Source organism: Dama dama, chromosome 11, assembly GCF_033118175.1.
Source record: "Dama dama isolate Ldn47 chromosome 11, ASM3311817v1, whole genome shotgun sequence".
NCBI lineage: Eukaryota > Metazoa > Chordata > Mammalia > Artiodactyla > Cervidae > Dama > Dama dama.
Window position 1 is genome coordinate 2079167 of NC_083691.1, and position 13636 is coordinate 2092802.

The 13636-nt window shown below is 58.4% G+C and overlaps 1 long non-coding RNA gene across 1 annotated transcript; it reads left to right on the forward strand.

The window, feature by feature from the left end:
- Window positions 1-332: 332 nt before the first annotated feature.
- On the forward strand, window positions 333-6905 carry LOC133064314 (uncharacterized). The gene is made up of 4 exons (XR_009694608.1): window positions 333-2382; window positions 3029-3380; window positions 3676-3818; window positions 4138-6905. It is a non-coding gene; the product is annotated as an uncharacterized LOC133064314 (long non-coding RNA).
- Window positions 6906-13636: the final 6731 nt, after the last annotated feature.

Sequence of the window (13636 nt, forward strand, 5' to 3'; positions counted from 1 at the left end):
AGGCTCCTCTGTCCATGGGATCCTCCAGGCAAGAAGACTGGAGTCAGTTGCCATTTCCTTCTCCAGGGGATCTTCCCAACCAGGGATCAGACCTGTGTCTCTGGCGTCTCCTGCAATGGCAGACGGGTCCTCCTTAGCGGCTGAGCCACCTGGAAAACCCCCTTACGACATTTGGTCTTAGCCAAAAGGCCGAGAAGTGTCAATTAAATAGGAGCAAAGGGGAGCCCCCTCGCCAAGAGAGCTCCTGAGGCTTCATTAGCCTATTAGCTTCTCCACCATCTGATCGGAAAGAAAACCCAGGAGCTGAGTGGCTTTGAGACCCCATCCCAGCTCTGCCCACCCCTCCCTACACCTGGACTCCTCTGGGGTGGTCTGTCTGCCTATTTGGTGAAACCCCAGGGTTCTGCTTTTGCAGGAGGAAGGCATGTCCCCAGAAGAGCTCCACCTTCTCTCTCCCAGATACCCCTCTCTCCCAGCCCGGGGAGGAACCAGAAACTGGGAGGCGGGCCACTGAGGCCCATTCCCGCCGGCCTGGCAGCCAAGCCACCTTCGCCCCAGGAGCCCTCCCAGCCTTCCAAGGAGCAGCAGCTCCGGGCCCAGAGCGGGGACCCAGGGGCGAACAGACGGTCCCTGCTCCGCTGTGGCTGGTTTCCGAGCAGGGTGTCCCGCCTGGACCCACCCCAGGTGCCGACTGTGTCTGGAAGGGAGCTTTCTCGTCGTTCGGTTTGGGTGTAATTTACATGCAGAGAAACGCACCCTTTCCTGTGCACCCTTCTGAGAGCCAGGACACGTCTGTGCGGCCGTATGAGCGTCCAGCTCTAGCCCCAGCCAACACCCGCAGGCTGGCCTGCGCCCTTTAAGGTCAGCCTGCCCCACCCCAGCTGCTGGAGGCGGGTCACCGCCCTCTCTGCCCGGCGGGCGGCCCCATGAGTGGAACCGGACAGCGCGTGGTCCTCGGGGCCCAGCGGGCACCAGAGGCTGGACTCGGCCCTGCAGCCTCTTCGCTGCTCGGAGGCACTCCCCGCTGGCCTGGCCTCCGGCGATCCGCTCCCCAGACGGGGACATTCGTGCTTTCTCTAGCTTTTGCTCGGCCAAGATCTAAAACGGTTTCTCAGCCCAGAACAGGCTTCACGGCCCCCGGCTCCAGAACAGAGCCCCTTGCACATGGACCTCTGTGTGCTGACATGTGGGCCACCGTGAGAATCCCTGGGGTGGGCAGTGAGGCTTGGGGACCCCGAGTTTCCAGCTGGGGGGCTGTAGGACCCTGGCCCCTGCACGCCCCTTTACTTGGCCAGTTGCGGTGGCTACAGGGCCGCCTAGAATCTCAGCCCTTTTGTAAATGAGGTGATGGGATCCCAGGTCCTGAGGAGGCCTAAGGGCGGGCTGCTGCCCCCGCGGCGCCCCCCAACCCCCCCACCACCACCTCGGGCGGGCAGCACGCAGGGGCCGTGCCCGCCCTGGCCCAGGCCTTCCAGCCAGAAGACGATGGAATGAATGATGTTTCCCAGCAGCCAATGAACTGAGCGCGAACTCGGTCGGGCGAGGCGGGGAGGACCACGGGGAGAGGCCCCTCTCTCAGCCTCTCAGGCCGACCAGCAGCCCACGAGCATCCCTTTGCTCCCCAGGGAGGGCTGCCCGTGGGGAGATCACTCAGACCCCGATACCATCGCTGCGGGACAGGCGGAGACTGGAGTGTCCCCGGTGCCTGGTCGCGCCAGCAGCCGCTGGCTCAAGGACATTAGCGGCCAGCGTAATGGCCCGAATTCAGCTCCCCTGGCAGCCCCGTGACCTTGGCAGCTCGGAGCCCGTGGCTGTTTTAATGAAAAATCAAGGAGCTGGGGAATGGCTGCGGCTTGCAGCGGGGGAGAGGGGGAGGGCCCTGTGTGGTGGCCCTCCGTCCATCTGTCCACGCCAGCTGCAGGCCACCCTGCCCCCACTGCGGGCCAGCCGGCCACGCTGGACCTCTCGTGATGGGGCCGGGGAGCCCTGAAGGGACAGAGATCCCCACGGCCAGGGACCTTGGGTCCAAGCTGTGATGAGGAGCTGGGGACACATCTGGGGACCTCGGTGGAGTTGGGGAGGGGAGATCAACAACAGCTGATACTTCGGGGGGTAAGGGAGCCCCTCGGGGTTGTCCTCAGCGTGCCAGTCCGCTCCGTCCAGCCTGGGCCAAGGTGCCCACTGGCCACCCACTCCCAGCCTCGGTTTCCCCACCTGGAATAGCTCGGCCCCTCTGGCTCCCCCAGGAAGAACCATCAGCTTCAGTGAAGACCTGCCATGCGTGCCCACTGTCCCCCCAGCAGCCCATGACCCCAGGCCGTCGACACCCCATTTTCAGATGAGGAAACTGGAGTGACCCCCCCCCCAGATTGTACAACAAAGGTAAGCACAGCACCGGGGTGCAGCCCCTCTGCCTGGGCCGAGGCAGGGGGACCGCTCACACCCCAAGCTCTCCCCTAGGAGCTCAGGCTCAACGCCAGGCCCCGCCCCCTCACCGCCCGTCTCTGAACCCAAGCCAGCCCCTGCAGGCGGCAGGCGGGAGGGCGCTCTGCCCAGCCCTGCTCTGTCTGCACCCACCTCTGGGCCCACAGAGAGTCCAGGCCAAGGGCAGAGTCCGTCATCTTCCCTGGGGCCCCCGCCCCTCTCAGAAGGCCCTCTCCCTGCCCCGGGGCAGCCACACCCCTACAAACACAGGGAAAACACAGAGGCCCCGGCTGACCCTGGTGTGGCCCAGAGGGCTCCCAGGCCAACCTCGAGCAGGGCGGAGCCTCCTGGAGAGGGTCCCCAGCAGGGGGTCCCGCGCCCACTCTCCTGGCCGGGCTGGGCTGGGGGACCTTCCTCCCCTCTACGCCCCTTCCCAGAGCATCCCCGGAGGCAGACAGTATCACCAGCGCACCTGGGAAACGACTCACGTCAGGGGAGGGGTGGGAGAGACGCAGAGGGCGTTCAGACCCCCAACCCCCTCACCAGACCCAGGACTGCAGCTTCTCTGGGCTGGGCCTCTCCTGGGCTGAACCCTCTCCTCCAGTGCGCCCCCTCCCACCGTCCTGGGCTGATGGACGGGCGATGACGAACCAGGCCAGCCACCGCAGGAAATCACGGGAAACCCTGGCTCAGCCCCTCCTGCTGCGTCTTTGCTCTGTACTCACCCTTCCGCGGCCTCTCCCGGGATTCGGCAGACGGAGCGCTCAGATTCAGCTGCTTCAAGCGCAGCCCAGAAGGGCCACTGCCCTGCAGCCTGCTGCCATCTCCTCACTCCGAGCGGCCCCCCTCCCTGAGCGTGCATGCACCTGAGCGGCTTCCCTGGGGACCGTCGGTCCCACTCTGAGAGCAGAGAGGAGACAAATGCTGACTGAAAAACGACGCACAATTTGAGAGTTGTGAGCTAAGTTTTATTTGGGGCGAAATGAGGACTGCAGCCGGGGAGACAGCGTCTCAGATAGCTCTGAGAGTCTGCTCCAAAGCGGCAGTGGGGGAAGGCCAATATACAAGATTTTGGTGAAGGGGGAATTTAATGCCATGAAGCACTCATTTTACAAAAGGTTTTTTGTTAGTCATGAGGGTCTGATGTCACCATGAAGGGATTTAGTGCTTCTCTAGATATGAGGAGATGCAAGGATTGAGATCATAAAATCTGTTCCTAAGGACATCCAACTATCTAACCTGTCCCACCAGATTCCCTGGAGCCCAGAGCATCTCACTCCACCCTGAACTCCCTCAGGGTTGTTGAAGGTCAACAGCTATAGCAGCCCAGGGTTCAGTCTCCAGAGAGGCAGATGGCAAAGGCCTTTGCTGCTCAGTCATTGGCGATGCTCTTGGTAAGTGCCAGTTTGTAGCTGCCACAAAACCCCCGGTGGTGATGGCCAACAGGCCCGGGTCCTCCCTGGGGGCCTGGACTCCCTGAGGGTCAAAGGTCTGTGAACAGCCTGACCCCCACAGCAACCCCAGGGTGCAGGGCTTACCGTCAGCCCTGGTTTTCCAAGCCAGAACACAGAGGCACAAAGAGATAAAGCGCCTTAGCCCAAGGCCACACATCTCCCGGGGTGTGGGGCCAGTCCCAGAATCCACGCCCTTGACCATCATCACACAGGCCATGAGGGTAAACCCCTCCCACCTGCCTTTTTCCTGTTTTCCCAGTCTTTGTGAACAAGACACGCAACTCCATTGCCATTCCCCTGATGGGAATACTGAGGCCTGAAGAGTTCCCTTGGCGCCCTTGGCATCCTGCCGCCTGAAGGGTGCCTGCTGGATCCACGCCACTCACACTCCACACCCCGACCATCGCTGGGGACCCCTCACCCACACAGCCTGTGCCCTCACCCCCATAAGAAGGCTCAGACGGTCCCACCTCCTCCCTGAAGGTGATACGTCCCTGGAACCGGCATCTTTGTGGTCTCTTTCTTTCTTTCTCCTGGAAAACCGCATGCAGTAGGTACTCAAAAATGCTGACCTACTAGATAACTTATGGAGCCACAGAGAGACTGCTCCCTACAGGAGGGCTGGAGACCAGGCACCCACGAGTTCCCGGGGCCCACGGAGAAGGGGCAGGCGGGGCCGGGGAGGGACGGGAGCCACCACTCACGGGGGCCCCAAGGCCTGGCCGAGCCAGCGGCTCACGCTCCGTCTCCGCACAGCCTTCAGGAGCCCTGTGGCAGCGCGGAGGCAGGTGGCCTCCCCAGTTAGAGACCAGGAAACCGAGGCTCCACCAGGTGAAACTACTTGAGCAGAGTCTGCAGCCTGCAAGAGGAAGATTCTGCACTTGGCTCTCTACACCACACTGCACCAGCCCCGGGATACCTGACAGGTGGCAGGTTGTCGACAAGCATCAGAGGACAGAGAGCCCCATCACAAACACAGCCGGCGCCTGCCCCAGGGGGCAAGTCCGAGGCCAGGGGGCAAGGGTCCCAGCCTCCCCGGCCCCAGCCAGCCAGATCCAGAGCCCCGGGGGGTGTTAATTGTCCCCCGCACACAGGGCAGACGTGATTTATGAAGTGGGTCTTGGACACCCTCACCTGCGTTCGGTTGATGAATGCAAGGTTTTGGCAGCCTCTGCCAGGCTGTAGGGCTTCCCCAGAGGCTCCGTGGTAAAGAATCCACCGGCAGTGCTGGAGCCGTAGGAGACTCAGTTTCGATCCCTGGGTCAGGAAGATCCCCTGGAGGAGGACACGGCAACCTACCCCAGTATTCCCGCCTGGAGAATCCCCATGGACAGAGGAGCCTGGCAGGCTACAGTCCACGGGGCCGTACAGAGTCGGACACGACCGAGTGAGCACGCTGCGTGTTTGGTCCAGAAGGACTTGCCCTTGAAGCTTCCTGCCGGCTGCCCACAGCAGCCAACAGAGAGGAGTCACCACTTGGCCGGGGGGCACACCCTCGCCCGGCCAGGCGGGGCCGTCTCTGGACCAGAGCCGGGGACACCGCCGCTGCATGCATGGGGGGCGGCACCGACCCTCCAGCACCTCCTGCCTGAACGGACTCGGGTGTGGAGCCCCTGGGCCGAGCCTCTCAGAGGAGAGCAAGGAGTGTGCCCCCTGAGCTGGGGGGAAGCAAGGGGCACGGGGGTGTCTCTGCTCCTCCTGGCATCAGAGCCCTCTCCCCAATCCAGAGCCCAGTGCGCGGCAGCCCACCTCCCCACCCTGGGACACCTGCACCCCTCTGAGGATCCCCGTCCTCTCCACGCACCTCCGTGGTCACCTCTGGCGCCCTCTCTCAGGGACCACTCTGTGGCCCAGCTCCTGAGTTAGACCCCGAAGCCCAGACTCTGCTGCAAACCCTCTAAGGCCTCCATCCACCAAGCCAGTCCCAACTCCTCCCTGCCAGCAGGCTGCCGTGGTTGCCACGGGCCCTTGGACCGCGCCTGGTCCAGCCCCAACCACATCCAGCGAGGGCGGCCTCGGCTTGCCCACGTGGCTGGAGCGGCTTGCGGCAGCAGGGACAAGTGGCCGGGGACGGATGGACATCTCCCGTGAGCGGGACAACTTGGCTCAGACGCAGCAAGGGGAGACCCAAGAGGTCCCGGAGGGAGAGGCCCCCCACGGAGTGTGCCCGAGACCCAAGCCCAAGGAACTGCAGATCTCACGGCAGGGGCTGCAGGGGTCTCTGCCCTGATTGTAAGGCGACACGGGCCAAGTTTTTCCTTGCTAAGTGAATAGCTACAGAGGTTTTAAGGAGAGAGTTGGCCCAGAGTATTGGAGTTGCCTCTAAAGAAGACAAAGATAGTGGACAGTCAGCATTTTCAGGTTTGTTCTCACCCTGGAGAGCATCTCATGGCCCTGAATGTCAGCCTGGACTTGCTCACGGGCGACGTGGTGATGAAACGGGGGTGAGAGTCCAGGCTCAGGCTCCAAATCCACCGGGAACACCCACCTCGCTGCCGGAGGCCTTGGGGCCGAGCGCACAGCTCTGCGGCATCGCCGGGACCACGGGCTCCATCAGCGTCAGCGGCGGGACCACCACCGCAGCAGCCGTCCCGGGTGTCACCCCGACTCCCAGGACCCCTGCAAGGCCGGGTTAGATCCAGGGCCTCGCGAGCCCCGGTCCCCAGACTGGGCTCCGGGGGCACCAGCATCTTCTGCCGTCAGCGACGAGCGAGAACAGGACGCGTGGCGGGCCGTCCTCTGCTCTGACTTCGTGCCCCTGTCCCTCTGTGTGGGGAACAGGTGGCCTCTGTGTCATGGACTCGTGGTGACAGCAGCTGGAAGCTGCATGTTTGTTCTGCTTGTTTGAGGGTCTTCCCTCCACGACGGGAGAAGCGAGCCGCTGCAGGACCCCAGATGACCGTCCACGCTTTGCTCTGTGAGCCCGGGGATCCCGGCCCTGGCAGGCAGCCTGTGCTGGGATCCTGGCGTCTCCCTTGCCACCACCAACACACCAGCTCCTATTGTGACGTGAGCAGGGCAGAGTTGCCACCCTCAGGAGGGAGACAGATGGCGTCTCTGTGAATAAAGAATATTGTTTCTCGCGAGTGCGGTGGGTGTTTCACAGCAGACGAGCGAGGGAGGGAGGGAGGAAGCCGTGAGAACACCCGCGGGGGGCTCCCGTGGGGCACGGCAGGTGCAAAGGCCCTGGGGTGGGATGGGGGGTGAGGTGAGGCAGTCTGCGGGCGGTCACCAGGGCAGCTGCTTCAGCGGGGCAGATGTAGGAGGACAGCGGCGTTTAAGGAACGGACGGACGTGGGGAAGAGAGCAGCTTTCTGGTTTGGACGCGCTGCTAGGGCTGCTAGGTAATCTTACAGTCAAGGTTGTGAGAGGCTGACACTATCGGGGAGCGGAGTGGGTGGTTGGATCTCAGGGCGCACTGGAGCCCAGGAGCCTTCTCCACGCGGATTGCATTTAAAGGGCTGGGGGAGGGGCGTGATGGGGTTGAGCCCGGTGCTCCCAGGGGGATAGAGCCAGAAGGACCACACGGGGAAGACCCTGCCCAGAGGGAGGAGGATGGTGGAGCAAGGGCGGAGCGCAGAGCCTCCCTGCTGAGAGGCTGGTTGACGGAAGCTAGCAGGACGAGTTTGAAGACTGGGGGGGCGGGGGGGGGGGGGGCAGGGTTGCAGGTTGCTCAGTCTGAGCCCACAGGGAGGGCAGCTGACGGCCAGGCAAGAACGGCGGCGTGTTGGAGCTGTGAAAGGGAAAGTCGCTCAGTCGTGTCTGACTCTGTGACCCCACGGACTCCAGCATGCCAGCCTGATGCCACCCAACCATCCCATCCTCTGTCGTCCCCTTCTCCGCCCGCCTTCAATCTTTCCCAGCATCAGGGTCTTTTCCAGTGAGTCAGCTCTCCCCATCAGGTGGCCAAAGTATTGGAGTTTCAGCTTCAGCCTCAGTCCTTCCAATGATCTGGAGTGGGTAGCCTTCCCCTCCTCCCGGGGATCTTCCCAACCCAGGGATCAAACCCAGGTCTCCTGCATTGCAGGCAGATTCTTTACCAGCTGGGCCACCAGGGAAGCCCAAGAATACTGGAGTGGGTAGCTGACCCCTTCTCCAGGGGATCTTCCCGACCCAGGAATCAAACTAGGGTCTCCTGGATTGCGGGTGGACTCTTTACTAGCTGAGCTACCAGGGAAGCCCTGTCCGGGGCCCAGATCTTAAGACCAGGTGCACTTCAGTGCCTGGAGCTACCTGCAGCGAGCTTCACACCGCCGCCCCTGGAGCAAGCCGATTTTCAGGTTGGATGGAGACGTGGCTCCCCGGTACCCTCAGATGACGTCCAGAGCCCGCCTGCCCCGGGAGACCTGCACTCTGGCCGTGACCTCCTAAAGCTCCTCCAGGAAGTTCTCCCCCTCCCACTGGGAAGGGGTAGGTCAAGTTCACACCTCACTGGGGTCCACTCCCCTCTGCCCCCTGCCAGACCTAAGCTCCCAGAGGCCTCGACCGTGTGGCCAGCCCACCTGGAAGTGAGCTCGGAGACGCCGCCAGAGAACCAGAGCGCAGGGCAAGCGGGAGAGACTGCTGGGGTCAGCCGGGCCCACTGCACGCCCCGACCTCAGCCTCTCTGTTCCCCTCTGCTCTCACTGTCCAGCGTCCCCTTGGATGCCCCCCGTGACGGGGGGCTCAGCACCACACACGGCGCCGTGTCCCTGCTCTGGCTATTCCCTCCTGGTGTGGGCTCTAAGCTAGAGCAGGGAACCAGGGTCAACAGGGCCAGGGGTGGGGCGCACGTCCCGGCCGGGGGACTCCATCCCTCCCCTGCACCCCCAGGCTGGGCGCACGTCTAGCTGCCTGTTCACGGGCAGGAGAGGGACCCGCCGCTGCCCGAGCTCTCAGACACGTGCAGTGACACACATCTCTTCATTTGGCCCCCTTATTGTGAATCGCTGGAAATAAAGCATCTATCGCCCAGAGAAAGGTTCACAGGTGTTCCCAAACTCTCTTTCTGCATAGCCCTCGGAAACCCGCCCCCCACTCATACCCATCATCCAGGAGAAAAACAATGTCATTTCTATAATGCACAGCCTCTCCACGGAGACGCTATAAATATGCAGAGATGACAACGCAGGCAGCGTGGCTGCGTGAGTGATGTCATCGTGGGGGTTGCCTAGCAACCGACAACGTTTGGGAGGCGCTAATTCTCGAGCAGAGTAAAGTCACATTTCTGCATTCAGTTAATCAGCTTCCTGGCAACTCCGCCAAGATGATCTCATTTTATTCATGATTATTTGATGCGAAATGCACTTTTAGCTCTAAGAGAACACAAAGATTTAATTCAAAACTCTCTATTGCTTTATGTTTCCAGGGTGTCATTAACACGGCGTCCATGCAAATAACCATGGCAACACATGGGTAATTAGTGTATACTGCACGCGGTGTTAACACGGAGCTGGGGCCAGCTCCCAATCAGCGGGGATTACGGCACGTTATTACTGGAGTAATTACCTGCAGTAACACACAAATTGAACTAAATGGTCAATTGAAGTAAAGTGAATAGCTTTTTATTCTAGTCCCTAAATAATGTGTCTGCTTGCCTGAGTAGTTCAAGGTAAATAAAACTCTCAGACTGATGGCCTCTCCCCGCCCCCCACCCCACCCTGGGTAGACAACTGAGCTTCCTTCCAGACAGGTATTCCTGGGCGCCCCCTGCCGACCCACCAGCTCCTCGCCTCCTAAAGGGCACCCCCACCCAGAGAGACGGACCCCCAGCCCCCTGGCTCTGCAGGGCTCTGGCCCTTATTTTAAAAGTCCTGAGGCCTCTCGCAGCTGTGTTACTCACACCCCTTCCCCGGGGGAGAGGGCACAGAACTTTCCAGATAGAGGATGGGGTGAAAAGGCAACAGCCTTCCTCCCAGGGATGTGTTCTTGCCCTCTGGTAGGTGGGGCAGAATCACTGGCTTCCTGTTACAGGATGTGAGGGGGGAGGGGGTCAAAGGTTGCTTCTGCCTTTATTAACAGAGCGTTTCTCAAATTCCATAAACTTTGCAGATCTTCAAACAGGAAGTCACCCTGGACCCCTGAAAGAGCCCTTCAGGGCGCACGCCCAAGTGAAGCTGCCTCGGCCTCCCCTCCGAGGGGCAGAGAGGGCCCGCCTGCGAGCAATCCTGGAGGAGGAGACCGCGTGGCCAGAGGCCCGGTGAGGCTACAAGGACCCAAATCAGCGGCCCCAGGGGTTCTCGCTCCCAGAGGCAGCGCCCGAGGACAGCGAGGAGGTGGGGGAGCCCGGGCCAGAACCGTCCAGACTCCCGCCGGAGAGATGTACTGTGGCCCTGCAGCGGGACGGGCGGGAGCCAGTGTTCCAGGCAACTGCCGCCTCCCTGCTGGTTCACCCAGAGCCCGCAAGGCCCCCAAATGCCATCAAGGCCAAGCCGGGGCCAAAGGAGGAGCGTGGGTGGGGGGAGAATGAAGGGGCCCATCTGGGAGGGGAGGGGGCTTCTCTCAGGAGCGACGTCTGAGCTGAAACTGGGAGGGCGAGGGGCTTCGTGGCGCTGGAGGACAGGGAGAGGAAGGCTGCGGTCAGAGAGGGGCCAGGAGGCCCTGAGTCTGAGGGCAGCTGAAAGAGGCCCCCGATCTTATCACCGCCTCCACACGCCGCCCGTGCAGAACCGCGTCAGCAGAGACACGCGAAGAGGGAAGGAAAACATGACTTCAGAACCCACGGCCACGTCTGCATCCCGGGGTGGCGGGGGCCGATTCGCCCCATGGGGCAAGACCACCTCCTCTACCCCAGTTTGCAGAAACCAAGACAGACACGAGCCGGCTGCATCCCAGAACAAGCGTGTACCCAGCTCTCAGGAGCACGCTTCTCCCACCCGCCGCTCCCGGGATGAAAGCCACGTGATGAGCCCAACAGGCGTGGCGGGGCCAAAAACACGGTAACCTCCGGAGATGAGGAAGAGAAGGCTGCGGGTGGTGGGGAGCCTGGACTCCTGAAACTTGCTGTGGGGAACAGGTACCTGAGTCCAGCGGGGGCACAGGCCCACAAAACAAGACGGGCAGAGCACGGCAGCCCCCACGCCAAGGGTCCTTCAGGGGGCTGCGCCCACGGAGGTGGGCACAGAGAGGCAGAGGGAGGCTGGCACCCGGCAGTGAAGCAAGGAGCCAAGCTGCCTCCTGCCTCCAGGACTGGGTCTGCTTGATCCCCAGCATCCATGGACACAATCTCAAGACCTGGCTCTGGACTAGGGGCATGGGGCTGGCAGTTCAGTTCAGTTGCTCAGTCATGTCCGACTCTTTGTGACCCCATGGACCACAGCACCCCAGGCCTCCCTGTCCATCACCAGCTCCCAGAGTTTACTCAAACCCATGTCCATTGAGTCGGTGATGCCATCCAACCATCTCATCCTCTGTCATTCCCTTCTCCTCCTGCCCTCAATCTTTCCCAGCATCAGGGTCTTTTCAAATGAGTCAGCTCCTCACATCAGGTGGCCAAAGTATTGGAGTTTCAGATTCAGCATCAGTCCTTCCAATGAACACCCAGGACTGATCTCCTTTAAGATAGACTTGTTGGATCTCCTTGCAGTCCAAGGGACTCTCAAGAGTCTTCTCCAACACCACAGTTCAAAAGCATCAATTCTTCGGTGCTCAGCTTTCTTTATTGTCCAACTCTCACATCCATACATGACTACTGGAAAAACCATAGCCTTGACTAGACAGACCTTTGTTGGCAAAGTAATGTCTCTGCTTTTTAATATGCTGTCTAGGTTGGTCATAACTTTCCTTCCAAGGAGTAAGCGTCTTTTAATTTCAAGGCTGCAATCACCATCTGCAGTGATTTTGGAGCCCCCAAAAGATAAAGTCAGCCACTGTTTCCACTGTTTCCCCATCTATTTGCCATAAAGTGATGGGACCACATGCCATGATCTTAGTTTTCTGAATGTTGAGCTTTAAAGTCAACTTTGTCACTCTCCTCTTTCACTTTCATCAAGAGGCTCTTTAGTTCTTCACTTTCTGCCATAAGGGTGGTGTCATCTGCATATCTGAGGTTATTGATATTTCTCCCGGCAATCTTGATTCCAGGTTGTGCTTCTTCCAGCCCAGAGTTTCTCATGATGTACTCTGCATATAAGTTAAATAAGCAGGGTGACAATATACGGCTTTGATGTACTCCTTTTCCTATTTGCAACTAGTCTGTTGTTCCATGTCCAGTTCTAACTGTTGCTTCCTGACCTGCATACAGGTTTCTCAGGAGGCAGGTCGGGTGGTCTGGTATTCCCATCTCTTTCAGAATTTTCCACAGTTTATGGTGATCCACATAATCAAAGGCTTTGGCATAGTCAATAAAGCAGAAATAGATGTTTTTTTCTGGAACTCTCTTGCTTTTTTTTCTTTTTTTACTCTCTTGCTTTTTCGATGATCCAGTGGATGTTGGCAATTTGATCTCTGGTTCCTCTGTCTTTTCTAAAACCAGCTTGAACATCTGGAAGTTCATGGTTTGCATATTGCTGAAGTCTGGCTTGGAGAATTTTTTTTTTTTTTTTTTTGGCTTGGAGAATTTTGAGCATTACTTTACTAGCATTTGAGATGAGTGCAATTGTGTGGTTGTTTGAGCATTCTTTGGCATTACCTTTCTTTGGGATTGAAATGATAACTGACCTTTTCCAGTCCTGAGGCCACTGATGAGTTTTCCAAATTTGCTGGCATATTGGGTGCAGCACTTTCACAGCCTCATCTTTTAGGATTTGAAATACCTCAAGTGGAATTCCATCACCTCCACTAGCTTTGTTCGTAGTGATGCTTTCTAAGGCCCACTTGACTTCTCACTCCAGGATGTCTGGCTCTAGGTGAGTGATCACACCATCGTGATTATCTGGGTCGTGAGGATCTTTTTTGTACAGTTCTTCTGTGTATTCTAGCCACCTCTTCTTAATATCTTCTGCTTCTGTTAGGTCCATACCATTTCTGTCCTTAATTGAGCCCATCTCTGCATGAAATGTTCCCTTGGTATCTCTAATTTTCTTGAAGAGATCTCTAGTCTTTCCCATTCTGTTGTTTTCCTCTATTTCTTTGCATTGATCGCTGAGGAAGGCTTTCTTGTCTCTACTGGCTATTCTTTGGAACTCTGCATTCAAATGGGAATATCTTTCCTTTTCTCCTTTGCTTTTCACTTCTCTTCTTTTCACAGCTATTTGTAAGGCCTCCTCAGACAGCCATTTTGCTTTTTTGCATTTCTTTTTCTCATGGATGGTCTTGATCCCTGTCTCCTGTACAATGTCATGAACCTCCATCCATAGTTCATCAGGCACTCTATCAGATCTAGTCCCTTAAATCTATTTCTCACTTCCACTGTATAATCATAAGGGATTTGATTTAGGTTATACCTGAATTGTCTAGTGGTTTTCCCCACTTTCTTCAATTTCAGTCTGAATTTGGCAATAAGGAGTTCATGATCTGAGCCACAGTCAGCTCCTGGTCTTGTTTTTGCTGACTGTATAGAGCTTCTCCATCTTTGGCCGCAAAGACTATAATCAGTCTGATTTCGGTGTTGACCATCTGGTGATGTCCATGTGTAGAGTCTTCTCTTGTGTTGTTGGAAGAGGGTGTTTGCTATGACCAGTGCATTCTCTTGGCAAAACTCTATTAGCCTTTGCCCTGCTTCATTCTGTACTCCAAGGCCAAATTTGCCTGTTACTCCAGGTGTTTCTTGACTTCCTACTTTTGCATTCCACGCTTTTTTGGGTGTTAGTTCTAAAAGGTCTTTTAGGTCTTCATAGAAC